At 44.3% G+C, this 15,283-nt stretch overlaps 2 non-coding genes across 2 annotated transcripts in view; both read right to left on the bottom strand.

Moving 5' to 3' along the window:
• The window catches only part of LOC149201620 (25S ribosomal RNA), a 3,409-nt gene extending 3,347 nt beyond the window's left edge, over window positions 1–62 (bottom strand). The window contains exon 1 of the ribosomal RNA XR_016254063.1: window positions 1–62. This exon is cut by the window's left edge and continues 3,347 nt beyond it. This is a non-coding gene — a ribosomal RNA (25S ribosomal RNA).
• Window positions 63–309: 247 nt separating this feature from the next.
• Window positions 310–463, bottom strand: LOC149201619 (5.8S ribosomal RNA). Its single transcript, XR_016254030.1, has one exon. It is a non-coding gene; the product is annotated as a 5.8S ribosomal RNA (ribosomal RNA).
• Window positions 464–15,283: the final 14,820 nt, after the last annotated feature.

Here is a 15,283-nt window from a genome sequence, read left to right as displayed (position 1 = left end):
TCTTTTCCTCCACTTAATTATATGCTTAAACTCAGCAGGTGTTCTCGCCTGAGCTAAGGTCGCAAAGTTGGAGCTAAATCCGCCCTACCCCATGGGAGGACAAGAGAGAGCAAAGCAAGTTCGAGCGATGCCACACAAAGCCCGCATCGGCTAACGCCGACTGCCCATCCAAGGGGACAAGATCACTGCTCGCCGACGCACACCACGAAACATCGCTTGAGGTATTTCAGCCGACCGCACCGTACGGGGCACGGACGACCAGCTCCGCTGCTCCCTAGCATATTGCAGGGAGCGCGTTTGAATGGGATGCGACGCCCAGACAGACGTGCCCTTGACCGAGGCCTCGGGCGCAAATTGCGTTCAAAAACTTGATGATTCACGGGATTTTGCAATTCACACTAAGTATCGCATTTCGCTATGTTCTTCATCGTAACAAGAGCCGAGATATCTGTTGCCGAGAGTTGTTTCCATGTACTATCAAAAAATCGGCCACAAAACTGAATAGGGGCAACCCCCCCACAACAAATGTAAGGCCAAGGGGCAAACGGAGGAAAAACACATGAGAAAAAGAGAAACAAAGGTGTCTAACCCCCTCACGGGGGGAGGCTTGAACAGAGGACAATCTCCCCCCAACCCCACACCCTCGCAAAAAGGGGGGAAATGCGTGGGACAGCGATCGAGAAGGACTAGGGTGGCCACCCCGGGAGCTCGCACTACTTTTAGCCCTTCCCCGACACCAGCCCACAACAATTCCCCCTTTTCTCCGTAAAGCTAGGGACCGAAAGGAAGAAAAGGGTAGAAAACAAAGCACAAGCCTCCCAAGCCCCGTGCCTTCGGCAAAAGGGGGGAATTGAAGGGGATGACGATCGAGAAGGATGAGGGTGGCCACCCTGGGAGCTCGCACTGTGTTTCGTCCTTCCGGAACACCAATCCACAACAATCCCACCTTTTCTCCGTAAAGCTAGGGGCCACGAGGAAGAAGGGAAGAGAACAACAAGAGAGAAAGGGATATATCAACTGTGGCTACCGGCTCACAAGGGGAGGAGGCTTCAAACAGAGAACAAGCTTCCCCAACCCCGTGCCTTCGCAAAAAGGGGGGAACTGCAGGGGACGACGATCGAGAAGGACTAGGGTGGCCACCCTGGGAACTCTCACTGCTTTTCGTCCTTCCCTAACAACAATCCACAACAATCCCACCTTTTCTCCATAAAGCTAGGGTCTGAAAGAAGGGAAGAAAACAACATGAAAGAAAGAGAGATATCAAACGCGTCTACCGGCTCACAGGGGGAGGCTCAAACAGAGAACAAGCTTCCCCACCCCCGTGCCTTTGCAAAAAGGGGGGGAACTATAGGGGATGATGATCGAGAAGGACTAGGGTGGCCACCCTCGGAACTCGCACTGCTTTTCGTCCTTCCTGAACACCAATCCACAACAATCCCACCTTTTCTCCGTAAAGCCAAGGGGCCAAAAGCAAGAAGGGAAGAAAACAACAGGAAAGCAAGAGATATCAAACATGGCTACCGGCTCATAAGGGGAGGCTCAAATAGAGAACAAGCTTCCCAAACCCCGCGCCTTCGGAAAAAGGGGGGAACTACAGGGGATGGCAATCGAGAAGGACTAGGGTGGCCACCTTGGGAACTCGTACTGCTTTTCGTCCTTCCCGAACACCAATCCACAACAATCCCACCTCTCCTCCGTAAGGCTAGGGGCAAAAGGAAGAAGGGAAAAAAACAACACCAGAGAAACAAAGATCCCAAGAAAAGAGAGAAGCTCAACAGCGCGCCGAGTGTGGAGCACCTGGAAGGTATGCTTTTTGATAAGTAATCTAGTGGTTTTTCAATACTATTTCTAATCTTTTCTGCATATTGAGCCTAAAAACATAAGGGTTTTGGTAAATTGTGTGAAAATGGGCAAACGAAGCTCAATTACTAATAATCGATGTTTTCTATGCAGAAGGACGCGGAAATAGGGGATTATCGAGTAAAAACGAGAAGCGCAAGGAAAGTAATTGCTGCCCCGTCGACAGGGAACCGGATGCGGACAAGATCAAGCAAAATTGGAGCCGAATAATCCAGGAAAAGGACGCAGGATATCGTGACGGAGAACGCAAGAAGGAAAGAGGAGACCCGAACGAATAGCGAATCCCTCAGGATCTTCGATCCTGAGGGATCACTGCTTTAAGTTTATCTTTTGTATCTAGACATCTCCGTCATTTCTGTTATATAAAGGTACCACGCCACCGAGCGTGGGAGGATGACTGTTATTATAATTAAAAAACTCAGAACGATTTTGATCACTGAGCTTTTGTAAGATCTGATTTTGTACACTTTTGTTAATGCAATCAATATAAAGGATTTGGTGTTCACTTCGTTTCTACATCTGAAGTAACTCTAAGCAGTGCACCATCGTAGCCAAGGGCCCAGCTCCGACGGTCACTCATTGTTGTATCACACGGTGATTTGTGTGGTTTGCATATTTCTTTCATTACAGTAATCCGATATCTCTTTGCTCTGATAGACTATGTTTCTTAATTAATATTTGAATCTGAATAAGTTCTTTAATTCACGTCTCTGTATTACACAAACTGAATCTATTCGAATTGCATCCATTTCTACAGCAAGTTATTGGTATGAATGTTATCATTATTGGATTCATATGAAATAAGTATTTGTGAGGCTTGAAGATAATATTATATTGTTCAGAAACACAGTCACATCACACATTACTCTCGGATCGCTGCAGTAGTATAGACCGTGTACATACTTCGAGGTTTGTTGTTCCATTTGGATTTGCTGTTCCATTTGGATTTGCTGTTCCATTCGGAGTTGCTGTTCCATTTGGATTTGCTGTTCCTTTTGGGTTTGCTGTTCCATTTGGATTTGCTGTTCCATTTGGGTTGCTGTTCCATTTGGGTTTGCTGTTCCATTTTATATGATTGACGTTTCCTGTTTATGATAGTTTGCTGTTCCATTTCATTACTGTTGTTCCATTTCTTTACTGCTGTTCCATTTTAAGAATTGTTGTTCCAGTTTACTTTCGCCAATCTGCCTTTATTGCTTTTGCGTGATAGCAAGCCTAAGGCTGTCGTGAGCCCAGCAAGACGCTGCCTAGCTCCCTGACCTATAAGCCCATGCTTTGGTTTTCTCTCTTTATCAGTTTCTAAAGGGAAGGGTTATTGGTTCCGTACCCTTGACTGATCATTTGCCTTGTGTGATTTCATTTCCTGAATTGGTTTAGTTACAGCTTAGTGTTTGTTTCCTTTCAAGTTATTAGAACGCTATACTACCGAGCACTACTTGGACAGAACAACCTCGGATTGAGTTACTCCTTGCAAGAACAAAACGATCCCGGATTGACTTAATAATGTGGAATAATTGGTGGTGTGAGAGACCCTAGTTATATCTCTACATTTTGGCGCCGTTGCCGGGGAAGGAGTAATAGCCATTTGTCCTTTATAGAGTAGTGCGCAAATCTGCTAGGAGGGAGTTGGATTTTAAAAATGGAAGGTAAGAACCTGCGTACGGAGCATGTAAAAGCCCTGCTCCACCGTCCGCTCTCTTAGTAGAATTGCCAGTTAAATAGGATTTAGCAGTTTAATTGGAGTGCATGACTAAGCAGAAAAAGTTAGAAAAAGATCAAAAGCCTCCATCCAAAGCCAAGGGGCCGGTGACCCTTGGACGAACGACCTTTATAGACGAAATCTACAAGAAAGCCGACTCTCAGCCATCAGTAGGATATAAGAAAGCTAATTCTAAATAGCCTACTAGTTCCCTTCAAGCCTCGGGATCACCATCTGAAGCTTTTGCTGAGGTGCATAGTCGAACAGAGGAGCAGGATTTTCAAGAAATTGAAAATTTGACTCTTGGACCATTGCACGAAGGGACCCAAAGTAACCTTTGTGAAGGAGAAGGAGAAACAGGGGAAATTGAGGAACCTAGATCTCCTATTGAATTAAACCAACCTTTGAATAGCCCGGACAAGGGAAGCGCTACGAAAATCCTTGTTGAAGGAATTCATTCACCGCAGACAGTTGGGGCCATTATCATCCCTGATCAAGGGAGTGGTGTCAAGACAATCCCTGTTAAGACTACCCCTCCTCAACCAAGGAACACTCTCTTGGAAATTCCTGAAGATTACTGGCATATATTTGATCCCATGGCGCAGAACCAGCCAAACACCCAGACCTCCACATTGCAATATCCGATAGTAGATTCTGCAGCAAATGCACCCATGAAAGCCATCCCTCTCCAGCATATTCCCACATTTCATGGCCTCACATCAGAAGATCCGGATGCATTCTTGTTCGAATTTGATGTATTATGTAGAGGATACGACTACACCACCGATCCCCAGAAACTGAAACTGTTCCCCTCTACATTAAAAGGGGCTGCGTTGAGATGGTTTATGGGCTTAGGTGGTGGGGTTATTAATAATTGGGACCAAATGAAAGAAGCCTTTTTAAAGAAATACCAAGATTACTGTAGGTCAAGGGAACTAAAAGATGAAATATTTCAAATGTCAGCCAGACCAAACGAAACCTTAGAAGAATATGTGGAACGTTTCCAATATAACTTGCAAAGATCCCCTTATGCATCACTACCTCTGCCTGACAACGTGTTGAAAACTGCATTAATTAGAGGTATGAGAGAGCAATGGATCGAAATGTTAAACATCATGGGGAAAGGAGACATTTATCAGGAAAATTTTGCTGATATCATTGATCTGTGTATCAGGAGCTCAAGAGGCAGCACGAGGATAAAACCAGCGGAATATGATCGCTTCCCCAGAGATAACAGAACATTAACAGAGGGAGTAACATGGGTGGAACTTGGAAATTTGCTAGAAAATTTTAAAACTGATATCCCGGGAACACTAACTACACAACTTGACATTGTGCAGGCCAAACAGAAGCAAGCCGAGGCAGAGCAGAATCTAGCCATCTTTTGCCCACGATGCAGGAAGAAGCACAGCCACAAAGAATGCCCGCTGGATACAGTCCAAATATGTGCTATCTGCACCAAGGACCACCTGACCGAAAGCTGCCCTTCACTTCCTGGTTTGAAGGCAGTATACAAAGAAGCAGAAGAGGAGTCAGAACCAGCATATTTTGTTAACCAGCGTCGTCAATGGCAGCCTAGGCAACCAGGTATGTTTTCAGACCCCTCCTCTTCTTTTCAACCCCCGCAGTTCAACACTCAACAACAGAACATGTGGCAAAATCAGTCCCAACCCCCGTTTTCAAATTGGTCACCTCAAATGTTTCCTACTCCGAATCCTTGGATGTCCCAATTTGGTTGGCCAAACTGCCCTTATCCTCCACCATATTGGCAGAATAGTTCCTATCCTCCACAGTGGACCCCTTCCACTTCGCAAGGCTCATCCTGGCAGACAAGCTGGCCAAGACCGACATATCAGCCAGCAGGATCAATCCCTCTCCCTCAACCAACTTTGCCAGCCTTACCACAAAATTCCCAGTCTAATCTGAGACCGCAACTCCCAGCCCAACCCAACCCCAATCCTAATAATAGGCCAGTCCAATCCATTCAAATCATAGACACATCAGAGATTGAGTCTGACCTAAGGGAGTGCAACGATCTTCAGTTAAGATCGGGACGAATAGTAGAAACAGAGGGAGACAAAATGGTTCATATTGAAAATCAGTTACCTGTAGAACAACCCCCACAACGGGAGGATGAAAACAAAGAGCAAAACAATAAACAAGCAAGCACATCCTCTCCTCCTTTCCCAGAACGATTAGTCATATCTCGACCTATACAACCTCCAGACTTTGACATTCTGGGAGAATTACAAAATTTGTATATAAAGATTCCATTCCTCCAAGCTATACAAGATATTCCTATATATGCGAAAACCATAAAGGAATTATGCATCAAAAAATCAAGGAGGAATACAAATACTAACCCTAGAGTCCAAGTAGTTGGTACTTTATCCGACCTATTATCAGGAAAGGAAACACCTATCAAATATGAAGATCCCGGGAACCCAATTGTAACCGTTCAAATCTATGGCCAAACCCTGACTAATGCTCTAGTCGACCAGGGAGATGCAATCAACATTTTGACAACCTCCACCTGCCAAAAGCTTGGCATTACGTCAGTAGAACCTACCTCTACTCTGTTAGAATTGGCAGATCAATCTGTGGTTCGACCAGAAGGTACTCTGAATGATGTCATGGTTTCCGTAGATTCATGGGAGTATCCCACAGATTTCCTGGTAATTAATCCTAAAACCCGACTAGATGGACATCCGTTAATCCTAGGCAGACCCTGGCTTGCTACTGCCGATGCCTACATTGGTTGCCGGCAGGGAAACATGACTATAGCTAAAGGACCCGACGTCAAAAATTTAATTCTGTACCCTCCAGCTCAGCCAAGCCTGCCAATGATTAAAACTAACCCTTATCCTGTATCATATCTCGCTAACAACATCAGATCTCCATTAACCATACAGAAGGCGTTAGACTTCAAGGGTCAAACAGAAGACGATGCCATTAACAATTTTATTAGTCAAACTGAAGCTAGAAAACATATGCGGTGTCTTATGATAGAGGCAGCATTTGACAACGAGCTAGAAGAAGATCCCTTAAAAGATCCGCATGATCAAACAATACCAGTAACTGCTGTTGCTAATACTAAAGTAGTGGAAATTGAACCTGGTAAAACTTTGAATATTAACGCCAATCTTACACCAGATCAAGAGATAAAACTTGTTAATCTGTTACAAAAATACAAAGATGCATTTGCGTGGGATTACCCCGACATGAAGGGGATTGATCCTCAATTATGCACCCATCACATTTATATAGAGAAAGATGCAAGACCTGTCCGTCAGCCACAAAGGAGACTCAACCCGCACCTAAAAGAGATAGTGAAAGATGAACTTCAGAAGCTCTTAGATGTTAACTTTATTTACCCTATCTCTGACAGTAAATGGGTCTCTCCCCTTGTGGTGGTACCAAAGAAAAACGGAAAATGGAGGATCTGCGTCGATTACAGGGAGTTAAACAAGGCTACACAAAAGGATCACTTTCCCCTCCCATTTATAGATCAAGTATTGGACACGTTAGCAGGGAAGAAATTTTTCTCCTTTTTGGATGGCTTCAGTGGATATAACCAAATCCAAATTGCCCCTGAAGACCAGGATAAAACTACCTTTACGTGCCCTTGGGGAACGTTTGCCTATCGTGTATTACCCTTCGGCCTATGTAACGCCCTTGCTACATTTCAAAGGGCTATTCTCAGTATTTTTGCAGATCTAATAAACGATGGACTTGAGGTGTATATGGACGACTTCACACTGTATGGGGATGAATTTGATCCAGCTCTGGATACCCTGGAAAAAATTTTACAACGCTGCATTGCTACCAGACTCTGCCTGAGCCACGAGAAGTGCTACATGATGATGACGGAAGGAATCATCCTAGGGCACTACATTTCAGCAGCTGGCATCCAGGTAGACCCTGCTAAAATTCAGATTCTTTTGCTCATCCCTACCCCCACTACTCAAACAGAGGTACGTAGTTTCCTTGGATTTTCCGGATATTACAGACGTTTTATAGAACATTATTCACGAATTGCAGCACCTCTGTATGCTCTGACAGGTAATGTCGATTTTTTGTGGACAGATAAATGCGACCAGGCTTTTAGAGAATTGAAAAAGTTGCTGTCAATTGCTCCAGTCCTTCGAGGACCAAACTGGAATCTGCCATTCCAGATCTCATCGGACGCCTCGGATACAGCAATCGGTGCAGTCCTAGGACAAGAAGAGGATAAGAAGCCATACACTATTTACTATATTAGCAAGAATTTATCCTCTGCCGAACCCAATTATACTGTTACTGAAAAGGAATTTTTGGCCGTAATCCATGCTGTTAATAAATTTAGGCACTATATTACAGGTTACCCTGTTGTGTTATATACAGATCACTCTGCTATTAAATATCTAGCAAACAAACCTGTCACGAATGCTAGAGTAACTCGATGGTTGATCCTGTTGCAGGAGTTTGACATCACAATTAAGGATCGACCCGGCAAGGAGAACCCTGTGGCCGACTTCCTCTCAAGAATACCCAAATCAAGCGAAGCAGCAGCCGTGGAAGATCAATTCCCTGACGAACATCTGTTTGCCATTGCCGTTCGCACACCCTGGTATGCTGACATCGCCAATTACCTTGTAGTGGGTAAGTTACCCAAACACCTAACCCCTCAGGAACGAAAACAAATTGTTCAAAAAAGCACACGATTTTCGTGGATTGGAGACCATTTATTCCATACAGGGGCAGACATGCAAATCAGAAGGTGTATTTGAGAGGATGAGATCCTAGACATCTTAAAGGCATGTCACAGTGGACCATGCGGGGGGCACTTTGCCGACAAGAGAACAACACATAAGATACTACAGGCAGGGTACTATTGGCCCACAATCTTTAAGGACGCGAAAAAATTTGTGCAGGCCTGTGATAGCTGCCAGCGAGCAGGAAAACCTGGTCAAGCTGATGAAATGCCTCGAGACCACAACTGGTTATTGAGCCATTTGAACGATGGGCTCTCGATTTCGTCGGACCCATTAATCCACCCTCAAACCAAAGGACATACATCTTGGTAGCAACAGACTATGTTACTAAATGGGTTGAGGCTGAATCATTAGCTAGGGCTATAGAAGATTCGGTAATACAATTTTTGTTCCATTTGTTTGTACGTTACGGACTTCCAAGAGAAGTGATTACAGATGGTGGACCACAATTTGTTGGAAACAAACTAGCTGCAACACTTAAAAATTATCATATCCAACATAAGATTACTACCCCCTACCATCCGCAGGCAAATGGACAAGTAGAAAACAGTAACAAGATAATTGAGTCAATCTTAACAAAGACCATCGCATCACACAGGCGTGATTGGGCTGCTCAGCTACCTGAAGCTCTGTGGGCTTATAGAACCACATGGAGAAGTACGACAGGCTATTCACCTTATCAGTTGGTGTTTGGGAAACAACCAATTTTTCCTATCGAATTTGAGATCCAAACACTACGAACTGCACAAGAGGTCGGCCTAGATCTGAATGAGGCACAGATCAATCGACTACGACAAATCAACGAATTGGATGAGGTTAGGCTCTCTGCATTACAAAACACAGCATTAATCCAACAGCAGCGAGCTAAGTGGCACGATGCACTTATAAAGAATAAAGTCTTCCATGAAGGAGACTGGGCTCTGTTATACGATTCTCGGTTCCAGGACTTCCCGGGGAAACTCCAGACTCGCTGGCTAGGACCATATGAGATCCAGAAGGTGCACGACAATGGGACCCTCACTCTGACCACGATTGACAGTTCTGGACATACGTTCAAAGTAAATGGCCACCGAGTTCGTCTCTATCGAAGACCCCTTACTCGGGAATCCTTTTGTTAACAGCTTCAGCAAGATACTGATTTGGAGATCCTAGGAGAGGAAGTGAAATCTTACTCACCCATAACTTAAGCAATTTGTTTTTCGTAATTTTTACATAACATCCTGTACATATGTTCTTTTCATCTTTTGTTTGCAGTATTTTGGTTACCTTATTTCGCACAGCACTGGTTTGATTTTGCTGTTCCTTTTTAAAAGGAACAACACCCGTTTGATTTTGCTGTTCCTTTTTAAAAGGAACAACACTTTTGGTGTTTTGTTGTTCCTTTGTAAAAGGGAACATCACTTGTTGTTTTTGTTGTTCCTTTGCGAAAAGGAACAACACTTTTTGCTTTGTTGTTCCTTTGCGAAAAGGAACAACACTTTTTATTTTGCCGTTCCTTTGCGAAAAGGAACAACACGTTTGTCTTTTGGAATTTTTGTTGTTCCTTTGCAAAAAGGAAACAGCACGTTTGTGTTTTGGAATTTTTGCCGTTCCTTTGCAAAAAGGAACAGCACTTTGGCGTTTTGGAATTTTTGTTGTTCCTTTACGAAAAGGAACAGCACTTTTGGTTCTGCTGTTCCTTTGCAAAAAGGAACAGCACTTTTTGTTCTGCTGTTCCTTTGCGAAAAGGAACAACACTTTTTGTTCTGCTGTTCCTTTGCGAAAAGGAACAACACTTTTGGTTTTTGCTGTTCCTTTACGAAAAGGAACAACACTTTTTGGGCTTTTCTGTTCCTTTGCGAAACGGAACAGCCCGTGTGGATTTTTGCTGTTCCTTTGCGAAAAGGAACAGCCCGTGTGGATTTTTGCTGTTCCTTTGCAAAAAGGAACAGCCCGTGTGGATTTTTGCTGTTCCTTTTCAAAAAGGAACAACCCGTGTGGATTTTTGCTGTTCCTTTGCAAAAAGGAACAGCTCGTGTGGATTTTTGTTGTTCCTTTATGAAAAGGAACATCCCGTGTGGATTTTTGCTGTTCCTTTGCGAAAAGGAACAACACTCTTTGTGCTTTGCTGTTCCTTTGCAAAAAGGAACAGCACTCGCATATTCCTTTTTTTCAAGATGCAGAATGTCGTTAATTCCGCTATTTTCCGCAAGACGAATCATCCACATGCTCAGTATAGAGAAGACACCATCTATTTGGACGTCTTGCGATTATGCTCTCCTAAATCCTTTAGATATAGCAATGACATTATGCAATGAACATAAAAGCATGTTATACCGAAACCTGCATATCATAAATCGCTATTGTTTTAACAGTCAGCAGATATAAGAAGATAAGAGGAGCGACACTAACTTTCGTCTTTACTGTCATTATCTTGTTCCCGAACCATGGTTTGGAAATTTTTATCATGTCGATTTCCCTAAAAACTTCCTTGATCATCATTGAGGAATATGAGCAAACATTCATATCTGTCTGTTGGGATTGTAAGACTTCTTCCACCATTCCCCGCTCTTAAGTAGTGCGGAGCCACCCTTATGTGTAATTGAACAAAGAAAAAGAAGTGTGCTGCAAAAGAAGAACAAAAGAAAAAATAAAAATAAAGATATGAAATCGTCAAATGCAGGATAGGGGGTCTCATTCAGAGCCAACCTACCATGATCATAAGGATGGAAGCGAAGTGGCATTCCCATTACGGCCACCACACCAGGGATATGGTCCAAAGGAAAAATAACAAGCAAACCTTGGAACAGGAGGTCTCATAACGAGCCGGCCTGACCACGTTTCGTGCCTACCTTGTGAATGGCATTATGGTTATCTGGTCACCAAGCCAGCATAATGGCCTGCATTTTGACGAAGCACTCTTCAGTACATACACAAAGGATAATGGTTCCGGAGGGTGAGATAAACAACTTTGCCAAGGTTATGAACACCTGTTGGCAGCAGAGCTCTGTTAATGGCATTGGAGTCGTAATATTTACACCAACAGGTATGATATTAAGTCTGTTTGTCTTTTATTTCCTTTGCATGTATCATATGTCACACCCTGATATAATTATCGCATGAGTATTATCACCAATCATGGCAACGGAATTGACAATGACTACTGGAGACTTCGTACGGTTGACAGACGTCCAACCCTCGGTTCCTCATTATATCACACTGGCTTATCTTAAAAGCGATCCATTTTTCTGCCTCGATTTCGATACTTCACTGTCTTTTTACAACATGGCATAATTTCCACCTGCTGTACTTTATGATTTGACTCCCGACTGGCTGTTGCTCCTCTCTTTGACGGCTGGGGGCAGCCTATCAGATCACGGGGGGGGAGGTGACCTCATTACTCCAATGGTTACGTGGCTGCACATCATTCGGGCAAAATAACAACACGATTTAACGATATGATGATCTCATTCTACGGACTGCCACCCACGATCTTTCTCTTTGATGCATGCTCTACGAAAATCCTTCCTAAAATAGCATCGAGTATCCTCTCTGTTCGGTAAATACTGCAGACAGTTGCTGTTCCATTCCCGAGTTCATTTCTGAGAGTAAGCTATGGGTGGGAAAACAATCCGAAGTGAACCGCACAAGCTGATCGCGTCTGATGCTGCCCGCAAAATTCTGGAAAATGCAGGATGGTTGAATTACTTCAACCGCCTGCAAGAATCGAACGAGGCTGTAGCGTTGGAATTCCTGCAAAATCTGCAGGAAAACCACTCTATAGTCGGAGGAAAGCGGATAGAAGTCACGGAGGACATCATTGCAGAAACCTTAGGATTACCAGCTGTTGGACCCAGATGGGAGCTGAAGAAGGAAAGACTGCAGAAAGCAATGGAAATTTTCCAAAGCGAAGGCCAAAGTCTGACAGTCAAAGGGAAAGGAGTTCTGCCGACGACACTGGGGGAACCCTGGACCGAGCTGGTGAAAATAGTGCAGAGCTATATCACCTGCGAGGGGAGGAAAGATGTGGTAAGGGCTCGTCACTTAAAACTTCTAGCTGTTTTGAAAGGAAAATGCTCTGTAAATCTCCCTGCCTTTTTAAATTCATTATTACATGATGCGGCGCGAAGTTTGAAGAAATCTCAGCACACAGAGACGGTTGTTAGCCACCACGGACTGATTCGGCTAATAATAAGCCACAGTCTTGCCCAACAACAAGACACTTGGGAGGAATTGGTTGAAACAGTCAAAATGGGACTGGCTTTACCTCGAACCTCCAGCACACTGGAACGTTTAGAAGAACACAAGGAGCCAGCAGCAGAAAAGCAGGCTGTTTCAAAACGAAAGCAGTCCTCTAGCACGCCGGAACAATCAGAGAAACACAAGAAGTCGGCGGCAGAAAAACATGCTGTGTCGAAACGGAAGCGATCCTCCGATACGCCGGAACGACCAGAGGAACCTAGAGAACCTGTTGGCACTCCCAACCTACCTGAAAGACCCAGGAAGTCAGCTCGATTGGTTCGAATAAGGGGAAGGTTGGAAAAGATTCAGAAAACTGCGACCCAACCAATCGAAATCGAGGACGAACCTTCGGAAGAGGAAGGTGAATTACCCGAAGGGAATGCTGAGCAATTAGAGGCTGGAACTAACCAGCCAGGAGAAGGAATTGAGGAAGAAAATGCACAATCTATGGGTAGCCCGTTGCAAGACCATCTAGGAGAAGAGGAATTGGCAGCAGTTCTGGCCAACATGGGAGAATACGGCCAAGCCTCCAGTCCAGGAGGCATCCCTGATGGTCCCGCAGAAGAAGAGTTACCTGAAGAAGGGCATGCAGAAGAAGCAGGGGAAAACCTGCCCGGTAATGAAGCAGAAGACATCAATTCAGGACAATCTGTCCCCAGGGCACCGGAAGATGTTCCGGGAGAGGAAGAAGGAGTAAAATTAAAGGCCAAACCCTCTGGCGAGGCTAGGGAAATTGAAAAATTAAAGAAGAAGCACCAGAGGATGCTGGGCACGATAGCCAGACTTCGGCAACAAATCAGAATGTTGAAAACCAGTCTGAGAATACAAAAAACTGCAAGGCAAAAGAAAAGGACCGCGGCAGCAAGAACCCCGAGGGTTAGGGTTCGTTTTGAAGGACGAAACCCCATCAGGAGACCTACTGTTGAGGAACAGTCTGCTGTTCCGAATGTTAATGAGGAACAGGGTGCTGTTCCAATGGAAACTGCTATTCCATCTGGCCCGGAGGAACAAATGGACATTCCAATGGAACAGCAAGAGGCTCCGGTGGTAGGAAGACCACACCAACCCTTTGTTCGCATAAAAAAGGAGACGGATAGCAAAGAGGTTCAAACGGAAACACCCCCCTCGGGTGTAATTCGGGTCCTAAATTCGAAAAAACGCAATAGGAAGGTCCAGGTTAAACTTCCAGCTTCTACGGCTGCCTGGAAGAAAGACCCGAAAACCAGGACCTTGCATAAAATGATGAAGGAAGCCCAGCAGGAGGCCGAGCAGTTGCGAGAACAGATGGTCCCCAAGGAAAGATATGAGAAGCTCCAACAGCAACTTCGAAACATCAGTCAGTCTGAAAGACAGGCCTTTGAAGGATGGCAGAAGGAGCAGGAAAAGGTTGCTAAGGTAACTCGTCGAATAGATAGTGTTGTTAAGCAGATGGACACCTTGTGTTCCTTGTATACTGATGTTTTGACTTGTAGAGCCCCTGCTAAAAATTATGCTTTGTTTTTTCTTGAACGTTATTTGAGATTAAAAATAAAAGCTGTTAGGGCAGGAGCACCCATCCATATCAACACTGTTAATGATTTAATAGATTGCTGCAAGCACTATGGAGTTAAAGTTCAAAGATTGTTATGTGAATTCTACTTGCACAACCTTGTCTTAGACCAGGAAACTGATCTAAATCCTAGCCCTTTCGTTGGCGATATACAATTTCAAGCCTTTATCTCATTTGGGGTGAATCAGTTAAAATGGTTTAAAGCTTACAACATCTTTCAGAGGCAAGAAAATAGTTTAGACCTTTGGGTACGAGCTGACCCTAGGGACCCAGCAGCATTATGGAGAGAGCATAGGAGTATGATGAGGATCCCAGGTGTCATGAAGATATTAGGTCCCATGCATGAAGACTTGATCCGAAATGGTCTGGAGTATTTCCTGACTATTAAAGACCAGGCCTTCCATGCTACAAAGTTTCGATACCGAACCTCTAACCCAAACATCCAGCTCAAGGAACCCTTTAACTTTGAGAATTTTGAATTGGCTGCCAGTCGATTGAGTCTCTATGGGGAACGGATTCTGCGAGCAGGCCCATTTTGGTTGAGGGTATTGGTTTCGCAGCCCAATTGTTTGGCATCCTGCACCTGGATATCAGGCTCTATATGAGATGCCTGCAGATCAGTTAGACCAGTTCTTTGACCATCTAGTTGCTAATCATGGTTGTCGGCCTCTTCGAGAGATCCCTTCTCCGGCCTACTCTCTCACAGCCCTGCATGTCAATTACAACGTTTTCATGAGGACATGAAACAGGGTAAGCAGGGGGGTGTGTGGAGCACCTGGAAGGTATGCTTTTTGATAAGTAATCTAGTGGTTTTTCAATACTATTTCTAATCTTTTTTGCATATTGAGCCTAAAAACATAAGGGTTCTGGTAAATTGTGTGAAAATGGGCAAACGAAGCTCAATTACTAATAATCGATGTTTTCTATGTAGAAGGATGCGGAAATAGGGGATTATCGAGTAAAAACGAGAAGCGCAAGGAAAGTAACTGCTGCCCGTCGACAGGGAACCGGATGCGGACAAGATCAAGCAAAATTGGAGCCGAATAATCCAGGAAAAGGACGCAGGATATCGTGACGGAGAACGCAAGAAGGAAAGAGGAGACCCGAACGAATAGTGAATCCCTCAAGATCTTCGATCCTGAGGGATCGCTGCTTTAAGTTTATCTTTTGTATCTAGACATCTCCGTCATTTTTGTTATA

Source organism: Pinus tabuliformis, chromosome 2_1 (assembly GCF_031772625.1).
Source record: "Pinus tabuliformis cultivar Carrire ecotype Pingquan chromosome 2_1, CPIR1, whole genome shotgun sequence".
NCBI classification, from domain to species: Eukaryota; Viridiplantae; Streptophyta; class Pinopsida; order Pinales; family Pinaceae; genus Pinus; species Pinus tabuliformis.
Note: the sequence above shows the minus strand (reverse complement) of the source record. Positions and strands in the feature narration are given on the sequence as shown.